Source organism: Ovis canadensis, chromosome 11 (assembly GCF_042477335.2).
Source record: "Ovis canadensis isolate MfBH-ARS-UI-01 breed Bighorn chromosome 11, ARS-UI_OviCan_v2, whole genome shotgun sequence".
NCBI classification, from domain to species: domain Eukaryota; kingdom Metazoa; phylum Chordata; class Mammalia; order Artiodactyla; family Bovidae; genus Ovis; species Ovis canadensis.
In genome coordinates, this window is record NC_091255.1 from 48,954,028 (window position 1) to 48,970,129 (window position 16,102).

The 16,102-nt window shown below is 57.2% G+C and overlaps 1 protein-coding gene and 1 long non-coding RNA gene across 4 annotated transcripts in view; one reads left to right on the forward strand and one right to left on the reverse strand.

Annotated features, from left to right (window-relative positions):
- Positions 1–726: 726 nt before the first annotated feature.
- Positions 727–5,486, reverse strand: LOC138415185 (uncharacterized). The gene is made up of 3 exons (XR_011247153.1): positions 5,326–5,486; positions 5,007–5,233; positions 727–1,711 (listed from the first exon to the last, which is right to left on the reverse strand). It is a non-coding gene; the product is annotated as an uncharacterized lncRNA (long non-coding RNA).
- Positions 4,806–16,102, forward strand: part of RARA (retinoic acid receptor alpha) — a 42,716-nt gene continuing 31,419 nt past the window's right edge. The window contains exon 1 of one of the 3 annotated variants that reach the window (XM_069543413.1): positions 4,806–5,014. The gene's annotated coding sequence lies outside the window, so the exon portion shown is untranslated. Of the gene's footprint in view, positions 5,015–12,729; positions 12,881–13,554; positions 13,835–16,102 lie in introns of those variants that run through there. The other 2 variants (XM_069543417.1, XM_069543411.1) reach the window with 2 other exon arrangements.

Here is a 16,102-nt window from a genome sequence, read left to right on the forward strand (position 1 = left end):
GGTTTGGATTGTCATTGAAACCTCATTTTTCCAGTCCCCTTAGTTAAATTAATCCACATGGTTACTCAAGTCCCCACTTTTCTCGGTTTGGCTTCCAGTGGCATTAAATGGCAATTTGTCATGGGGACACCAGAGGGCACTATGATAACACTGACTGCCTTAGGCTTGCAGGTGTGGGACTGGGGTAGTTGAGGGAAGGGAAAAAGAAACTGAAGTTTGATTCCTCTGGGAGACTGCTGTACTTTTATAACTCAAGCATATGCTTGGAATGCAAACCATGTGTGATAGGAATGGTCTGACAGCCAGTGACCAAGTCTGTGCTGCTCCCTGAGTTCTGCCTCCTGCCTTCCTGACATGGCTTGGGTTTGAGAACTTGATATGTGTACAAATGATCAGTTGGCCACTGTTTCATTCATGCTGCCCACTGTATCCTTGCAATGTGATCTGGGCTGCGGCAGGTGGTACAGGATAGAAGGAGGGCACACAGAGAGAGCCCTCTGAAATGAACACTACCTGCTAGTGTGTGTAGCGGAGTCTGAATGTCTCACACTCCTTCACTAGAGCATTTGTTCCCTCTGAGGTCAATTTGTGAGGGGAGAACACAGGTCCATATCTAGCAGCTTGGAAAGTGTCCGGGGCTATAAGGGTTAACGAGCGTAATTGCAGAGATTGTCCGAAGGCTGATGGAAAGCAGAGACTGAATGGGATTGAGAACAGATGCGAGGCTTGATTTAAATTACGTTTTATTGGATGCTGCAGCCTTAAGAGACGTGACCGCTTTACAGGTTGTTTCCACACTGTGGGCAGCTGCTGTCTGTTCTGTGTCCACAGTAGGATCCTGCCCAAAGAGGAGCGACCTTGTGTTTGAGGCTTGGCGCCTTCCTCTTAACTGTAGGGCTGGAGTCGGGAACATGGCTTGACTCGCATTGGGGCTGCTGTGTATCCTCTATGGCACTGAGCCAAGATTGCGTTTGCAGATTCAAAGAGGCCAAATTTCTTCCCCCCTCTGCCTCCTCTCCCTTTCCCCTGGTATTAGGAAATCGGGTTTTCTGTGTACTGGTTAGTTCGTTTTACTTCCCTTCGGTTCTCCCCCCACTGTCAATTTCTAGGTCATTGCTGCTCTTAAGACTTCAGCAATTGGAACAGGGTTGGTTCCGTCAACGATGCGTGAAGCTGACTTCGAGTCCCTGCTTGGCTTCCGCTGCCCTTGTGGGAGCACAGGCTGATGTACGTTTGTCAGTGGAGTCTTAAATGTAATGCAGACAGCCTGGGAGCAGACAGCAGGAAGAAAGTCCTTTTCTCGCTGAAGCTGAGAGCTCTGGGAAGGCGGTGGGATTTTTAGGGGGCTGGGCTGGGCTTGTAGTTACTGGTTTCTGCCAGGAGCATAGGCCGTTTCACATGGAGTAGTGGCAGAGATGCTGACCTACATTCTTCTTCACGAAGGTGGTGGGGTGTGTGTGTCTGTCTCCTGGTTTATTTATTTCTTCACAGAGGCAGAGGAAGCTTCCATAGAGTGTTGGTGGGTATTGCCATGGAACGCACGGAGACACAATAAAACTGGTTTGAGTTTCAACCCCGGAGCTGCAACTGACAATTCTGGCTCAGGGGAGACCTGGCCTGTGGCTGGATGACTGGCAAGAGGGTGTGAGGTCCAAGCTGCCCAGAGATCCAAAGTTGGCAGAGCTCTTTCCTTCTTCCCCCTCATTGCGCCCTTTTAAGATACACCAATAAAAACTGAGAAGTAGGAAGGAGATACAACTTGGGACTTTTTAAAAATATCTGTGGAGAGGTTACCTTGACTACTGAGAGAGACCAAAACAGAGAACCGAGGTGGAGAGCTTTTTTAACATTTGTATCTGTCCCCGGCACTTAGTTCAGTGCCTGAGACTTGGCGGGGGCGTATTCCATTAACAGTTGTTGAGTGAACAGATCCATGATGGAGTAAGATGCCGCCTTCCCCTCCATCTTGAGGACAGTTCTGATCTGGAGGCAGCCAGGCTGGTGCTTTTGCACGGAGGTGGAGCAGGGAGAGGGGGTGCTCCATCCCATGGGCAGCACGGTGTTTTTCAGCCTCACAGATGTGTTCCAGTGGCTCCCTCTGATGTGATATTTTGCTTGAGGCAACTTCCATGTTGCTCCCAGGAGCCCCTGCCTTTGAGGCAGAGAGTCCCACCTACTAGCTGGGAGGAGGGGGTGTCTGTCTGGCTGTTACCTAGTGTCCCCAGAGATGGGCCAGAAGCTGCGCAGCCTCTAGTTGGCAAGGGGTTAGGGAGGAGCCCAACTTTGGTGTCCTGTTTTAACTTTTGAGGAAAAGGTGTGATCTCAGGTTCCTCCTGAAAAGATCAGGTGCCCTCCGAGACCTTTTAAGTTACGCACAGCAGCAGGTCTCCGCCTTCTTAGAAGGAGTAGGTCTGCAGGGGGAGAAGCTGTGCCTTCTGGCCTCCCCTTGGTTTTCAACCCCGGCCCCAGGCCCCCAGTAGAAGCTAATTGGGTGCGAGGGGCCTGGGTAAAGGCTGTCTGAAGCCTGGCAAAAGGAGGGAGCCAGCTCCTTTTTTAAAAAGCTCTAATTGAGTTCTGAATCAGCCTCGCTGCCTTTGATCCCGCCTCTGTTTCCCACACTGCCTGAAAGAGCTTCATCAGCACTTTACAACAAGGGTGCGCCTGCTCCCCACACCCGCCCCCCCCTCCTGACGCTCTCTGCCGCCCGCCATCCACTGCTTGTCTCCTTCAGTTAAGATAATGAAGATGCTGAGAGATAAAATGTGTATTTAATAAGGGTGGGGGTAGGGAGGCGGAAAGGGGCAGCCAGGGCCTTCCCTAGTTTGGGGCCCAGCCAAAACCGGGCTGGAAGCAAAGCTAGAGTAAGACTTGGCCCCAGGGTGTGGGGGTTTCTGGGCCTAGATCCAGTTGACTTCACTGCCTGCTGTTTGCCCTAAATTCCCCCACCTCCACCCTCTCACCCCCACACTCCTTTCTTTCCTCTCTGCTCACTCCCAGTGGGAAAAGCGAGTCTTGCTTCGACCTTATTTTCAGCTGGTAGCTTGGCCTACAGTACGGTGCCCCCTACCCCAGAGTCAGCAGCGAGGTCGGGCTAGGGCAGCCCCTCCAGCCTGGGCCTGTAGAAGCTGTGGGTTCACAGTGGGGGGTGAAAAAGAGCTGGAGTTAATGAAGACCGGCTGTAGTCTGGGTTCTGCCCACACTTAGCTGCGGGCCAGCCTTTGGTGGTGGTAAGAAGGATGAGGGTACGTGACCTCCATCCCTGGGCACAAGGATATCCTGTGGCAGCTGAGGCTGGCTCTGCTCTCTGAGCGTGGCTTTATCCTTAGGTTGTAAGAGAGTCGTCTGTTTCCCTCTTCCCCTGCTCCTCCCCTCCCCACTGACACTCAGCCCTTATTGAGCTTTATAACTGTAGTGGTGGCCCAGCTGAGATCTGAAGATCTCCAAGCTCTTCTGTAAACACTCATTAACTGCCTGGGAAGAACCCAGAGCCCTGGTTAACAGCTGGGAGAGAACTGAGGCACATTAGGGTGAAAGGCTTGACCTGAGCTCACCCCACCGGCTCCACCCTGGGGCCCTCCAAACCTGCCATCCAGCTCCTCTCCCCAGTTCCTGCCAGACTGACGCAGGGGTGGAGGCACTGCTGCCACCCTCTCCCCCTTCTAGGAAGAGGCCGTGCCCTCTCCCTTCCATGACTCTGTCCCTGACTTCCCCTGGCCCTTCACCCTGTGACGTTTCCCCTGCTTTGCTGCTGGAGGTGCTTGCAAAATGTTTACCAGGCCCTCTTCGGCCTTCCCTCCACATTTCCTGGCCCACCTTGCCCCCCAACCCTGAGTTCTCCCTTTGAGAGTTTGGGCTATTCTAAACTGGGTCTGTAACCTTGAAGTTGCGGGCTTCCCTGGTGGCTCAGCGGTAAAGAATCCACCTGCCAAAATACAGGATTTGACCCCTGGGTCAGGAAGGTTCCCTGGAGAAGAAAATGGCAACCCACCTCAGTGCTCTTGCCTGGAGAAGCCCAGGGACAGAGGAGCCTGGTGGGCTACAGTCCATGCGGTCACCAAGAATCGGACATGACTGAGCGACTAGACAACAAAAACCTTGAAGTTGATCTAATGCTGAGGCCCTCTTGCCCCCTATTTATCCTAAATAGTACCTGGGAAAATACTCTCCTTTAACATATTCATTCTGGTAAAGCTTCAGGACCCAACTGAGGGCCAGGTAGGGAGCCCGAGTCGACCCCTAGGTTCTGCATCCCCTTCCTTCACTGACCGCTGCCATTCCTGCCAAAGGGTGTAACCCAAAGACTCCCAGCCCCACCGGCTTATCCTCTCACCTGGCTACGTATGTCTGCACAAGCCAACACACTCCCAGACACACAGGGCTCAGTCTAAGGATATAAAAATGCCAATTTCCAATTGCTACCTAAGTCATACTGCCCTTTCCACTTGCTAGAAATCAGTGTCTTCTTTCCCCTTGGCATGACCTCCTCCTCCTAGGCATTTAGGGGAGACTGTGCTCTGTCTAGGAGGGGGAGAGTAGAAGTGAGCTCCTGTCCAAAGTGACCACCCCCCCTTCCCCAGATCCCAGGCTAGTTGGGAGTGGTGAGAAAAGCCATCATAACCCCACCTTCAGTCCCAAAGCTCAAATCCATCCGTTCAGGCCAGGCAGAGGCAATGTTTTCTTTAATTCTGTCCCATAATATCCTCAACTAAAATCTCCCATGTGCTGTGTATTTGACACCGGGGACTGTGGCTGTCCCCAGCCCATGACTCAGACCTCGTCTTTCACCAGTGAGTTCTTTCTTCCCCATCGATTCAGCTCTGCACCCGCTGACCCAGTCACGGCTGGTGGAAGAGGGCGGGGAGAGTTTGGAGAGTGGGCTTTAGGACCCAACGGGAACCTGTGCCTCTTGCAGCAGCCTAACCCAGAAGCAGGGGGGAATCCTGAATCGAGCTGAGAGGGCTTCCCCGGTTCTCCTGGGAACCCCATCGCCCCCCGCCGGCACGTACCTGAGCAGGTAGGACCTCGAACACCCCTTCCCAATTCTGCCTCGGCCGCCTTCCGCCCGGCCTCTCCGCTTCTCATCTGACCGTTTCCCTCTCGGCAGTTCAGGCTTTCCCCATCTCTCCTCCCCCACGGCTCGCTGTAGTCCAGGGAGGTGGGGGCCTGGGAGCTCGGAGCCCCTGCGCCCTCCGGCGTCCTTGCTGCACGCCCCTCAGGCATTCCCGTTCTCCGGCTAAGAATGGAAAGTGGGGGTAAGGTCTGCCCTGGCGCCAGACCCCGCACCCTCCTTTGCAGTGTTTCCTAATCCCCCTTCCCCCACCTCACCTCGAGGGGAGAACTGGCACGCTAAGGTGACCGGGAGCGGGACCGGGAGACCGCTGGGGAAGCCAAGACTCCCTGGGGATTTCTCTCTTGCTTCCTCTCTGCCCTCCCTCCCCGCCCCTGAGAGCCCGGGACTTTGCCCCCCACTCCCTACTCTCCTTGTAGAACCAGTCTCCCCTTCCAGGCTCAAGGCACGTTGGAGTGGCCAAAGGCTGTGTGGGAGGGTGGTGGAGATTGTGAGCTTTTTGGGGGGGGTGGGGGTGACCTTTCCCTGGGGTGGGGGGAAGTTCTTTCAGGTTAGAGCCCTTCCCATCCTTGCCAACACCTCAACACCTATGGAAAAGCGGCCCCCCACACACCCACTCCGTGTGTGTGTGTGTGTGTGTGTGTGTAGACCATATGGTTGTAAGATCTATAAGCTTGGGATAGAGGTGGCTATATGCATGGAAGGGGAGAGATCCCAGAGTGCGGCCCAGGCCAGAATAGAATCAGCCCAGATGGCTGGGGAAGGGGGTGTGGACCAAATCAGGGAGGCCACCCAGCCATGCCAGCTCCCTGGGCTCCTTGGCTTTCAGAGCTCGAGCTCCTGGTGTTGCCCTGAAGCTTCTGCCCTCCTGCAGGCTCTCTGGGAGAGGGGTGGATGATACCTGGTGTTTTCGGTGACTCGTTTGTCCCTCTCCTGGGGGGCTGACAGGCCTTGTTCTCTGAAGATCTTGGGCATCCCATTCTGGTTTGGTGGGTCGGCAAGAGGGGTGTATGACTTGTCTGAGTAACCGTGTGTGTAAGTGTGTGTATTGCCTCTGGGTGTAGCAGACTGGGCTGAGGAGCCATGGAAGGGACAGGTCACACTTTGAGGGAACCCCTCTAGCTCTCTGTGTGGTGGGTGGGTGGCGCACCCCTATCTGGTCACTCTATCTAGGTGTAGGGTATGTTCTGTATTCCTCCATGATCCCCCAGATCCCCTAAGGGGTGCTTTTGGAGGAAAATGTGGATAATGGAGCGACTTCAGACTCAGTTTTGCTCTTGACCAAGGAAGGAAAGTAAATTCTGCTTGTGAGCAGTGGACTGAGAATCAGGCCTGAATTTGAGACTCAGCTCGCTTATTTGACTACGTGCATTTATGCAGGTCTCTAAGCCTCTAGTTTCTTAATTTATAAAATTGGCTATTAGTAACAAGCCCAGCTTGCCTGATAGGGATGCAGCCATAAAGACCTCATAAGACGATGTATCCTACAGCCCAGTACAAACGGTAGTGGGTGGGGGTGTGGCGGGGTGGGGGGGCGGGGATGTGCTCCAGCATGGGATTCTTTTTCTAATCTAGGTCATCTCTCTGCCTTCAGTTTCCTCCCCCCATCCTTGCCCATCTCTGGGATGGAGGAACCAGGTTGTTGCCCTAGGGGCTGCAGAGTTCCCCTAATGCGGGTCATAGCTGGCTATCAGCTCTCTGGTCCTCTGGGGCTCCACACCTTCTCCCCTGAGCCCCGTCTCCACCTTCCTCCTGCCATTCCTGCTCAGCGTCCTTGTCCCTGTCTCTCCCCTGCCCAGTGGCCTCCTTGTCCGGCTCACTGGGCAAGAGCCCTAATCGGATTCGACAGCTGAGATATGTGTGGCGGCCGAGAGCAGGCGGGAGGGAAGCCAGTGGGAGGATGGTATGAGGGCTGCCCCTGGCACTGCCCAGGCCTCCCAGGCACCACCTTGGGCCTGCTGACTCCTGACTTGGCTGGGCCCCAGGGGAGGGGTGCCAGGGGAAGCTCAGGAACGAACAGGCTGAGGTCTGGAGATAAGGGGAGGGGGGAACACACGTAGGCCCCTAGGACCTCCCTGATATTTAGTGCCCTTAATAAGCACTTCGGACTCTGACAGGCTCTGATGGGAGGAGAGGAGAGCAGGTGAGAGCCTGGCTGGCCTGCCCTGCTTCCTGTATCCCTAGGGCTCTGCCTTCTTCTCCCTTCTTGTTCAGAAATGTGTTCACTTCCCCCCTGCAGCCCCTCTGGCCAGTTCCTCCTGGAGGGTCGCCTCTGGGAGCTGCTGGGGGCACTTGTGTCTGCCTCTCTCCAAGCTGTTTCCTCCCCTCCGAGGTATTTCTCTCACTCCCTCCCTGGGCCAGGAGCCAAGACTCCTGGGTTTCCCGCCTGCCTCCTGGTGCAGAGCTGCCCTGCAGGCCTCCAGAGAGTCGCTAAGCTGGTTTCCTTCCTCCTGCGCAGGGAGGGCCTTCTCCCAGGGCTTGGAGGTGTCAGGAGTCCCAGGTAGGATAGGGGTGGAGGCTCTGTAGCCCCTGGCACCCAGCGTCTGGCTCCTCCCTCCCAGCCTCTGACTCAGCTTGGGGGCAGCATATGCCCAGCCTGGCAGGCATGACCTGTTCTTGCCTCCAGGCTTCCATCTTTATGTGTGGGAGCCAAGACCTCTCCTCTAAAGCTTTTTTCCCCATGGCATCTGGGGGTGGCTACCAAAACCCCTCTGTCTGCACCCACACATTTAGGGGAATGGGGGATTAGCATAATTGAGGCTGGGGCACTATTTTGTCTTCCTTCCAGCTGGGCCAGGATGAAGAGAACCAGCACAGAGTTCCCCACACCGATTCCCTCTGCCCTCAAAAGACCAGTCCGTGGAGCCAGGCCCTGCCCTCTCGGTGCCCACAGTGTGGTTGGCACTGATTTGTCAGAAATTGGGAAGGTTTCCCTCCAGACCGCTGGCCTCCTCTCCCCCTCCCGTGGGGTGAGGACAGCTCTCAGATTGTAGGCACTTATGGGCAGGCCTCCCCCTAGGGAAGGGGTGTGGGGTGCCCCCGAGATGGCCAAGTTGGCACTCGTCCCAGGCTGGAGGGCTGGACCTGATTTGGGGCTGGGAGTTTGTGGGGGAGAGCAGGACATGGGCCTCCCTGCCCCCCTCATTTCCTGCTCTTTGGGCAGCTGTGGGCGAGAAAGGCTGCAGGGACTATTTTTAGTTGGTCTGTCCCCTGGCAGGAGGGACGTGCAGAAAAGCACGGGGCAGGCAGAGGGGCTGGCCAAGGTGAGGGCAAGCCGGCGGGTGGAGGAGTGAGGAAGGGCCAGCGGGGCAGTAGACAGAGCAAGGAGAAGGCGTGGCAGACAGAGGTAGGGCCTTAAGAAGAGGGTCCTGACCAGAGGATGCGCTGGACTGGGCCGGGAGTCTTGGGGACCCCCAGGGCTCTCTCTATCCCAATAGAACCAGAAGGGGCTTTGGAGGCACCTGGCCCATCCCTTTGACCTACAGAGCGGGAAAGAGGGGATCTGATTTGCCCTTGGACATTCACCCCATCATTGGCTGCTTTGGAACCCCAATCCAGGCCCCTTGTGCCCTTTGTTTTTCTCTTGTCACAGTCCCTCCCCCCACTGGGCTGTGCTACCTCGTCTGTCTGTCTGTCTGGCAGCAAGTAGGGCCTGGCCAGGCTCCTGGTCTCTTTCCCTCTCTGCTTGTTTATGCAGGGTCTTTGGTAAACCCCAGCTTGGTTTGTTTATAAGTCTCCGCCGTGTGTGGAGAGAGTCTGTGTCCAGGCTGGAAGGAGGTCAGGATTGGGGTTTGTTTAGGTGGCCTGTGGCCACTGGTGTGAATCGAGGTGCTGGGCGAGTTCCAACAGTCTCACGGGCTGGCTAGCCAAGAGCTTGGAGACACCTTTGAAAAGGGGCATCCGGCCTAACCCCATTTTAGGGACCCAGCGAGGGTGGGGGATTGTGCCCTTAGTCCCAGGAGGAGTTAGGGACCGACCAAGGACTAGGATACAGAGCCCTTTGTGAGCCCCTGTCCTGCCACGCCTAGGTCACAATGGTTGTTTGCCAATCCACCCAACAAAGGAAGGGGGTGGGAGCAGGGAGATTGCCACTGGCTTCTGATCACAGTCAGAAGTGAGCCCTCTGAGGCCCAGAGGTGGGGGATAAAGTTCAGAGGAGAAACTGGTCCCTCAGAGGAGCCTCATCCCAGGGGCCAGCATGTTGCATAGCTGCAGGGGGCGCCATTCCATAGACCAGTGGGTGAAGAACACCCTCTGGGGTTGTTCAGAGCCCTGCTTTGGGAGCTAAAGGTGCTTCTGTCCACCACCTTCTTTCTTCCAATCAGCTTCAGATCCAGCTGGAAGGAGGTGTCCTAGACAGGCTTTAATCCAACACCCACTCCCCACCCTGCCTCCTGCCACTCGGCTGCCCAGCCCGCCTCCTCCCCCCAAGCAGGTCTCAGTGGGCCACCAACTGTGGTGCAGGGGCCCCTCCCCCTCTCTCCACTCAGTTTCTATGTCTCTGGGGGGCTGATTTATCATCCCCCCTCATCAGGCCGGCTGCAGTGTATGAGAAATCAATAGTGCAAATGGATTGAGGTTGTTCAGCCTGTCGGCTCCCCTTGGGCCCCATCAACTCTCCCAAGACTTGGGGAGTTACTCAGTCCCTTTCTGGCTCAACATACACAGAGATCCACACACCTAGTGCCTGTAGCCTGGGCACAGGAATGATTCTGTCTGTCTGTCTCTGTCTTCTCTCTTGTTCTCTCTCTCTCTCAATATCTTGGGCTGGTCTTCGCATGACAAATACCCTTGAACATTTATTTTCTAGCTTGGGTGGAGTGGGGGTGGAGGGGCTTAAAGGGCAGTAGGCTGCCAGCCAGAGGTGGGAGGGGAGCAGGTGGGTGAGGGAGGCTGTATCCAGGGGGGAGGATGAGCTGGGGAAGGGATTGGGTGACAGCCCACCCCATCAGCCTCTGGTAACTTAATCCCTGCACCCCGATTCCCCTCCCACTGAACAACTTCAGCAGCTGCTGGCAGAAGCAGGGCTGGCAGAAGTGTGTATGAGTGGATGTGTGTATGGCGGGGGGAAAGGGGCTGTGGGGGCAGGAGGTGCTGCCAAGACATGTTAAAGGAGACTCACAGCCTGGGTACAACTTGGGTGGCAGGAGGAGGTGGGGCTGAGGGGAGAGTGGGTGTTGAGTGATGGGCAAGGGGCAGGCTTCATTCAGGGGAGGGGCAGGGCAGCCCAGGGGTCTCAGAAAACTTGTCTGCATGGAAGCAGGGCCTGTCACGGTGGGTGTGGGCAGTAGTAAGGGTTCAGGGGTGGGTAGTGCCATGGCTTGCCCCAGGATGCCTGTTCTTCATCAGGGATGCAGATAACCATGGAGGACATGGCCTGCCCCTGTCCCCAATCCCTGGGCTGTGCCTGCTGGGTATCACAGTCTCGGTGACTAAGTCACTTCTGTCCTGGGGCTGGCAAGGTGCCAGGCTCAGCTCTTCTCGGTAGGTGAGTCACTGTCCTGGCATCTCCCCCGGATGCAGCTGAGTCACTGGCTATGCCTGCTGGGCAGGTGGGCACTGGGCTTGGGGGTGAGGTTGGGGGGCTATTTATGTAGCCCCCAGCATCTTCTCTGATCTCTCTCTGGCATGTCCTGGGCCCACCCACAAATCTGCAGAGCCAGGCAAGGCTGGTGTTTCTGGCCTGTGCTCTGTTGGGGGATGAAGGAAGAGGGAGCAGGGTGCTGCATGGAAATATATTCAGGATAAATGGGGGGTTGAGGAGGGGTTGTGAGTTTGAGTCTCAGCTCTTAGCTCTGCCACTAACAAGCTGTATGACCTTGAGCAGGGCCATTCCCTTTCTGAGCCTCAGTTTCCTCCTCTGTCCCATGCAAGCAGGAGCCTTGCCCTGGGTGACTCTCCAGGACTGTGAAAGCGAGGTGGGTGGGGCCATGAGCGGGTTTGCGGGGGGGAAAAGCTGAGCAGCTAGCGAGGGGGAGAGGAGTCTGGTGGGGTCAGTTCAGGTTCCAGCAGACATCTCCACTCCACCTGCATCCAGGCTGTCTTGCGGGGGCAGTATTTCTCATCCTCTGTTCAGGTTGCCAGTGATGCTGTTCTTCAAGAGTTCCCCACAGGCAGAGAAAGGGAGGCCTTGTTTTGCTGGAAGTGTAGGCTCTCCCAGGGTGTTTCACAGCTATTTTGTATCTCCTTTGTTTGACTGAGGCTGTCACTGGCCCCACACCTATCTGGGTTTTCTCAGATTTCCTCTAGTTGGGAGAGGGATGCCTGTCTTGGGAAATCAGCAGCTCAGGCTCCTCCCTCAGCCTATCTCCTCTGCCTGCCAGAGGGGAAGGCTAGGCCCCAAGAAGGGGCGTCTTTTTCAAAGAGTGAGGAGTCCCTGAGACTGTGGCTTGTCTCCCTCCTTTGGCCCTGGAGCGCTTCTCCTTCTTGCTTGAGAGTCCCTGGAGGGCGGGGGTGGGGACCCTGGAGTGGGTCCTGCAGAGCTGGAGTTCAACTCAGCAGTGAGGTAGTGCCCTAAAGTGTGCGGCTGTGTGCTTGTACACATGGATGTCAGTTTTCTGTGCGTGTCTGCCCTCTGTGGGGAGCAGGTTTGTGGGTGCATGAATTTCTGCCCGCATCTGCATGTGGGTCTCCCGCTCTGTCTTTTCAGGAGTGTGCCTCCCCTCTGCGTCATGACCTTGTGGGTGCACAAATGCCTGCCTTGTATGTGCTAGTTCTGTGTGTATACATATGTGTGCATACGTGTGTGTGCTAATGTGCACATGCGTGTGCATTTGCACACCTGCGTCCCCATGTGCGCGAGTGAACCTGACCCCATGTGCTGGCAGGTGTGCGTGAAGGCCCCCTTTCGCGGGAGGCAGTATGCCAATGCATTTTAGTGTCCACGATCTTTCCCCTCTGGCCTCCGCGGGAAGGAAGCCTGGCAGAATCTAGACTGGCGGAATCTAGGAGGAGACGGTGCGAACTGGGGGGCGGCTGGCACTGAGTCCCCTCCCTGAGCGGCGCCCCCTGCTGCTGGCTGGACTCTAGCTAGAAGGCCTTTTTTTGGGGGGGTGGGGTTGGGGGAGAAGGGGTTAAGCGTCGGCGTGCACATCTGGGAGCCATTGGCGCATTCCTGCCCGCTGAGCGCATGTTTGCGGATGGATCTGGCCGGGACAGGGCGGGAGGGGCTGGTTCGCACCGGCGGACGGAAATCCAGACGGGAGCGGGAGACAGCCCGGCCCAGAGGGCGGGAAGGGGCCTGGGGAAGCGTCACCCGGACGCTCTTTCCCTGCGCCGCCGGACCTCAGGGCACAGTGTCCTGCTGACCCTGCTTGTCCTACTTCAAACAGGCGGGGGGCCCCAAGCTGGAGAGAGACAATGAGATCCCTTGGTCCTAGACCCGGCTGTGCTACCTGTGCCGGGCGGTCGGGGGTTAAATCCAGTGTCCACTCGCAGACTGGGGTTCCTTGTCTAAAAAGCGGTGACTGTCGGGGCGGTGGGTTTGAGAGCTCTGCCAGCCGGGTCATGCTGTCTCCTCACAGGAGGCCTGGGAGTGGGCACTTCCCCTTACAGTGGGAAGTCCTGTGGGGGCACTTGTGGCCACTTCTCTGACCGAGGACCTGGAGGGAGGTGTTCACTTATTGATTCCTCTTTCTGTCCGCCCCCCGCCCCTCCCTCCCGCCGTAGACGGCTAGAGGTGGGTAGATATGTCCTCTCAAACGGAGCAGCAGGCTAAGACTGGGGTCTCCGCAGAGAGAGACTCAGATTCTGCCCCAAGAATGCGAGCTTTCCTGTCTCCTGCAGCCTGGACCAGGAGAGAGAAGCTTGAGTGTGAGATTGTGGGTGCTCCTGGGCGCCCCCAGCTCGGCTCTTGGAATACCCCTAAGAATCGCTGTTCTTTTGGGGGAAGGGTTCTGGGGGTTGCTGAAAGGTTGGGTTGGGCCAGAGTTCCTCCGATCCACCCAAGCTGGAAAGGTGTTTAGGGGAAGAGGAGGGGACCGTGCTTGGAGGTGCCTTTGCACTCCTTTCTTGCCAGTGAGAAAATTGAGATTTAGAGAAAGGAAGCGACTCGCTCAAGATCACACAGCTCCCATTTTCAGGGGGCTCCAGGAGAAAGATTATAATGAAAGGGGTCAGAGCCTTGACCACTAGGGCCAGAATCTCTGTATTTGTTTCCAATTTACGTCGCCGCCCGGCTAACCCAGGTTTAGGTGTGAAGGGTGTGTGCTCGTGATCCTCGCCCCTGAGTGTGGGTGTGTGTGGTTGGGGGGAAGGGAGTGTGATACCGCACATGGCAGTCCTTTCTCCACTGAATCCTCATTCCATTCTTTGCGCAGAACTCCCCTTCTCGCTCTCAATCTCTTCTTTTGGGGCCGAGGGAGGGATTCTCCCAGATTCCCACGGTCGAGCTTTCAGCTAGGCGCGGCTCCTTTAAGACTCGCCCTTTCCCTGGGTCTATTAAGGAGGGGAGGGGGCGTGATCTCGTATGCCCGCCCCTGGCTAGTGATTGGTCGGTGGGCGGACGGGGCGGGCCCGAGGGTGAGGGCCTCCCCGCAGCTCGGTACCCTCCGCCCCCCCAGTCTGGGGCTCCGGGTAAAGTTTCAGCCTCCGCACGTGACTCGCCATGGCCGCTGCTTTAGCCCCGCGCCCCTGAACCGCGGCCCCCCAAACCGCTCCTCTCCCTGGACCCCGCAACTCTTGACGCCGAGCGGCTCCAAGGCTCAGGGTCAGGGCATACGCTGTGCCCGCGGGTGACCTGGCCGGACTGCTTCCCGCTACTGCGAGGTAACCTCTCCCCTGGGGATTTTGGAGAGCCTCCGGCTCGCGCAGGCATTGGGGCCCCTTGGCCTGTTCCTGATAGAACCCGCTGGCGGGGACCCGGTGCCGGGCGGGTTCCGACGGGAACCTGGGGTTTCCTGGGCTTCCCAACCCGCCGCCGTGCTCAGGGTGGGGGAGCCCCGTCTGTGTGTCTGTCTGCTCCGGTGTCTTCGCGCGCAGCCGGGAGATGTCTGGGGCCGTCTGCCGCGCGTGTCTCCGGCAGCCGAGCTGTGGCAGAATCCACGCTGGGAACTCCTGCCCTCTCTCGCGCTTCTTTTCACAAACAAGTAAAACAAAAAGACTTTGAAACCTGTTTGGGGAGAGATCGGATGCCCAACGGACTAGCCCCCTCCTTTTTCTCCTGTTATCTGAGCCGCCCTGTGGTTTGGGGAGAATCAGCCCTGGGGCCCACCCCCACCAGAGGCAGCCGGTTGGGGGGCGGGGCCCATTCAGCTGGTGTCCCCCGTGGAGTGCGGGGAGCCGTCAGAACTGGGGACAGGGGCCAGTGCAGCCAGGGGAGGGATGTCTCTGAATCTGGTGGCACTGTGGGGTTGTGGAAGCATTTGGGGGCATAGGGAGGAAGGCACAGATTGGTCGTCTTTGCTCTGCCAAGGGTGTCTGGGACCTGGTGCCACCCAGAAAGCGAGGAAGCTGCGAGCCAGATGTGTATGTGGAAGGGGGGCGCTGGAAAGTCTGCTTGGCAGTGCCCCTTCTCCTCTCTGGGCATTGCCTTATTTTCAGGCTGCTCCCTGAGAAGGGGGCCAGGCCTCCATTGTGCCAGGCTGGGGATGGGGACTAACTCATGTGAAAGTCAGATAAGAAAAGCCCTCCAGTCTTGGAGTCACGTCGCTACCATTCATCCTGCCTTGGATAGGTTGCCCTTGTGTTGGTATGGAGGGGGTACCCTTGGCCCCCACCTGATGCCAGCTCCCTCTTCTGTAACCAGATTGCCTTCTACTTGGGAGATGTGTGCACATGTATGTGTGTGTGTGCTCTCAGATGGAGACTCCCCCACCCCTCCACCCACTGCGGGCTTACCCCCAACCCTCACTTCTGCTCCTGCCGTCCCTCCTCCAGTTTCCTAGTTAGGAGATTCAGAAATGTCTCTCATTCCCTTCCCTGGCTGCAGGGTTGTTCTGGGGAAGTGGTTCAGTAAGGTCGCCAGGTCTTGCTAGGAAATGGGCTCAAGCCCCAAACTCTCCTCCAGGGCCTTGTGCTTGATGGGGAGGCTGGGCTGGGGAAGCCCCAGGTTGCAGTGGGGGTGCCTTGGAGCCTTGGGGCTTCCCCTGTGAGGGGTGGAGATGAGTCTGGGGGAGGGGATAAAAGAGTCTTTGGAGCTGGAAGGGGTGGGCCGGAGGGGGGGGGCGGTGGTTGTGCAGTCAGGGAGTTTGTGACTATGAAAGATGTTGATGCACTGGGAGGGGCTCGGACGTCAGTTCTGCCTGGAGCCTGGGCCATGTAGGTCCTGAGACAGAGGGGTCACTGGTGTCAGACTTGGGTAGGTCCGTGGGAGTGGAGGATCTTGGATTTGGAGTGTGTGAATGAGTGTACATGAGGTGGGCACCTCAGGACTTTCCTCGCCAGACTGGTAAGGGCAGTGCAGAGGCAGGGGCAGTTCTGAGAAGACCCTGGGCTTGGAGCGACTTGATCCTGGCTGCCTCCTCTTATAACCCCCAAATCCCCGCCCTTCAGGTTGACCCTAAATGTCCCTACTTCCACTCTGGGAAACCTCCCTGGTCCCCCTCCTACTCCTAACCATGTGGCTGCCTGGCAGGAAGCTAGCTGTGGGCAGCCCCATCCTGATCACCCCCATGCCTCCCCTGCTGGGCACAGTCACCCACATGTGCCATGACGTGGTTCCTGCCACCCTGTCTACTGGGGGGAAAGGGCATCGTCTGAGTGCCCCTTGGGGTCTGTTTTGGGGGTATTGACCCCAGTTAATTAGCTCCCCTTCCTCTAAATCATTTGGTCCTGGAACCTGGCTCTGTCTGCCCTCAGGGAGCCCCCCCCAACCCCCTCCTCACTCCTTGATCAGACTAGAGGGTCTTAGGTGGGTGGTCCTCAGAATTATGTGACAGGGTGGGGCCTGCCCCCAGATAAAACCTTAGTGCCCTGTTCCCTGTTTTCTGGGTGGTATGGACAGGGCAGGACCCTGACTGGGCTGTATGAGTGGGTGAGTTTGGGACTCTGGCTTCCAGAGTCTGGGTTCAGGGGTGATGGGCATCTGGGGAAGGT